Source organism: Adiantum capillus-veneris, chromosome 6 (genome assembly GCF_014529385.1).
Source record: "Adiantum capillus-veneris isolate H3 chromosome 6, ASM1452938v2, whole genome shotgun sequence".
Lineage (NCBI taxonomy): Eukaryota > Viridiplantae > Streptophyta > Polypodiopsida > Polypodiales > Pteridaceae > Adiantum > Adiantum capillus-veneris.
The window spans coordinates 98,130,097-98,134,153 of NC_140936.1; positions in this window are offsets into that span (position 1 = coordinate 98,130,097).

Genomic DNA, 4,057 nt, shown 5'->3' on the forward strand with positions numbered 1-4,057 from the left:
CTTCATCATAAATCATACACAGTCGAAACAAAACAAAAAAAAAAAGAGTTTAAGAGATATGACTTTGATGTAACGCGATCTACATGTATGAAAATATATGTGATATATATAAAGAGTACGTTTAGAGATCAATCAATTTATCTAATTCATTCAGTATATGAATCGAATTAAAGGCGATGTAAATGCAGTATGCTTAACTTTTAATCTATTTCTTTTACATAAATTGCATTTCATATGATCCAAAAAAAGAATTTAAGAATTATGTAGCAAGAAGAATTGAAAACATTGTAATTTCAATATGCTTTACTTTTACTATAGTTTTTTTTACACAAATCAAATTGCATATCATCCATGAAAAGTAAATTCAAGAATCATGCAATAAAAAACTCAACACACATCAATATAGAAATCTAAATAAATACAACATAATTAACTCTTGATCTAAGTTCTTTTATGCCAATTGAATTGATTATAATGCATGAAAGGTAAATCAAATAATCATAACAAGAAGCTTAACACAAATAGATTCAAAAATATAAAAACTCATACCTTTCGATGATTTCAATTGAAAATAGTTATAACTTTTTAAAGAAATTACTTCTAGTGCAAAATTGAACAAATTTGTCATGGCCAACATCTTTGGAACACCTCAAAACCTTAAGAACGACTCTTCAAGCATTAAAATCCGAGTTTCGAGCAGAAACTTATGATGATTTTATGTTTTGCTGAAGTATAGTTTTTTGTTGCGCAGAGCCCTGCGAGGCAAAAAAAGCTCTATTTTTGTGAGAAAAAAACAATCACGCTCTGATACCATGTTGAGAAGGTAGAGAAAGAGAAGAACAGAGAGATGATACGCAGAGAGTGCAACCCCAATGTGTATAGAATACGCACAGAAGATTGTATATATATATAGAGGGAACCCAGGGCTATATTTAGAGTAGCTTCACATATAAGCTCAACAGGTGGCCTCAAACGAGCACCTTTATTTTTGGCTTGACCCTTGCATAACACATATGAAACATCAATTGTTCTTTAGAAAAGTGTAAACAAAAAAATAAACAATAGAATTTGAATATAACTTACCTTGACTATTTATAGTACAAAAGACCAACTATTTAAAAAAGTTACAAATAAGATGGTATTTTCGTTTAGTTGTGTATACATATGCTCATAAAGTTATCCTTGAGACACATTGGGGTTTTAAGAGAGGAATACAAATATTTTTTTATCGCTCCAAGTCCTCCTCCTCCTTGTCCACAGACACATACATTTGATCGCTTGACTCTACATTAATCAAAACCAAATTAAAAAAATAAAAAACCAAAAACATCTGAAATAATATGATTTTTCTAGACTTATCGTTTGTAGAGATCCGACTGCTGAGTCAAATTGCTCCCAAGGGATGTGATGGTTCTCTGACAACCATCGGCGAGTTTCAATCTATGTGTGTCTCTCTCGAAACTTGACCATCTCTCTAGTTGGTCGAGTTAGAGTGATACTTTTCTAAGCTAGCAATAACAAAAGCAATTCATTAACTAAAACCTTTTTTGAACCCATTTACATAATTTAATTAAACCTATATATTTGTCCTTTCAAGCTGTTTTGCCTTCGAAACCATAGTGTGTGGGAGTTTGTCTGGCGCGAGCTTTACGTTGTTCTTTCTAGAATGAGTCCATTGCATCTTGTTTGCGCTTTTCTTGCATGGCCCACTTCCACTCCGCATATGCCATGTTGCCTCCATGATAGCTTCTAATTGGATCTCTGACTAGGTTGGCTACTACGTGCCGTACATTCGACTACTTGTTTTTTTTTAAATATATAATTTAGCCCTCCAACCACTATCAGAAAATTGCTCATTGGGGACGTCTTGAAATTGAGCATGCAATGTGTTCTTGATGTAGCATGCATGACCTGGCTATTGATCTATGCAATTTACAGAGCAATTTTTATACGTTGAGTGTTTAAGAATCTAAAGATTATGTCAAAACGCTCTCTCGTGTGTTGTCCCAAAGTCCACTTTTCCACCATACTTTACTCTATAGTGATGCCCATGTGTGTCTCGCACGGGTGCGTTAGTATCATCATCCTCTACATCTAGGGCAGCATGCTCTGCAATAGAGGACTCCGCTCACCCCCCCACGTAAGGTATTGAGAAAGTCAAATGGTGGGCTCAGCGGGGTCGGGCGAGGGGGCGTCTGGTGAGTCCCTCTATGGCGAAGCTGGAGCCTCCATCTGTGTCTACTGTTGTGGCGTAAGAAGAGGGCGATGGAAGGACGCTGCAATTAGGCGCGCAGAGCACTGCCCCAAGGATTGACTCAGTGCTGAACGAACCAATTCCAGGGAGCTGTCGGGGTGAAGAAAAAACAACACACGTGTGCGGGCGGACGAGGGGGGTGGGGGGGGGGGACAACGGGTTGGGGCGGCTAAAGCGAGAGCATAGGTAGCGGCGGGAGGGGAGGGCGGGGGGGTAGGGGAAGGGGCAATGATGGGCAGGTAGCACGAGCGGGCAAGCAGGGGCAGAAGTGGTGGGCAGGCAACGCGGGGCAAGCAGGGCAGGGGAGGGGGAGGCACCGGGAAGCGCTTGGGGGGGGGCAGCGATGGCGCAATGAGGGCGAATAGCATCAGCAAGCACAAATTACCTGCCAAGTCACATTTCTCCTATCCTAGCAAATACAATAATGAATACAAAGGTTCAATAAAGAGGTGTAAAGGCTATCGATTAGCTCATAATCAGAAGTGTCTTCGTGAATCTGCTATGTAGCTTGTCATCAATATTGCATCACCAAACATGTCTTCATGTTGTCATCAATATGAGATCACCAAACTTGCATTCATAAATCTTTTATTGTCACCAAGTTTGTCTTCATGAAATCAATTCTTTGATCAATCCTACATAGGTCATAGACTCAAAAAACATGATCTTGAAAATTATTAGCATCGTTAGTGAAATAATTACGTTCACAATGCCATAAGAGATGGTTCGCGATGCCACTCTTTTGACCACATATATACGCACGACAACATATGGTACATAAAGTATGAACGTAAAAGTACAAGATGCCTTGTTACTGATGCAAATGACATGTGTATATACTACATAAAATGACATTTATCAATGAGTATCATCAAAGTCTTAACAAAAGATCATTATTGTATCAATAAAAATGAATAAATCATCATGGTATCAACGAAAAGCATCGTAGAATAATCATTGTATCAACGAAACAACATTATGGTATCACCGAGAATAACCATGGTATCAATGAAATATCATCATGGTATCAATGAAAATCACCATGACCAAAGTACTAACAAAACATCATCATGGTACCATTAAAATCACTATGGTATCAACGAGAGATTATCAATAAAATGACGTAAATTATATCTCTAGAAGAATAACTATACGAGAATCAATGAGCGAGTATATCATATAACAAAAGATCATGTACCAACAGTAGCTCAATAGAATTTGGACGATCATCAACGGATCGACTGAATCGGAACGATATGTAATTGGCTTCTGCAGAAAAGTTACGTTAGTAAGAAATATATGATGGATGAAGAGAAAATATAATTGAGAAGTTTTCAATTATAAGAAAAATCAAAAGCAAAAAGTAAATTTTGCTTTTCAAACATATTCGCAGTCCGAGAACGATAACCCAGAGTTGGTGCAGAATTTAGAGAAAGTTTCTTCTGCAAAGTTGTACACCACATCGATTCCGATGGCTCAAGGAAATAGTTTTTGCAAAATCGTTTACAATTAGGAGAAAAATCAAAAAACAAAAAACGAAAGTTACTTTTCAGGCATGTACGCAGTCCGCAAACGATAACTCAGAATCAGTGCAGAATTTGAAAAAACTTTCTTCTGCAAAGTTATAGACCACATTGATTTCAGTGTCTTCGCGGGCTGTTTCTGCAAAATCATTTTCAATTAGGAGAAAAATCAAAAACAAAAAATGTAAGCTGCTTTTCGGGCATATACGCAGTCCGCGAAGGATAACTCAAAATTGGTGCAGAATTTGAAAAAACTTTCTTCACGCCTAGTTTATGCAAA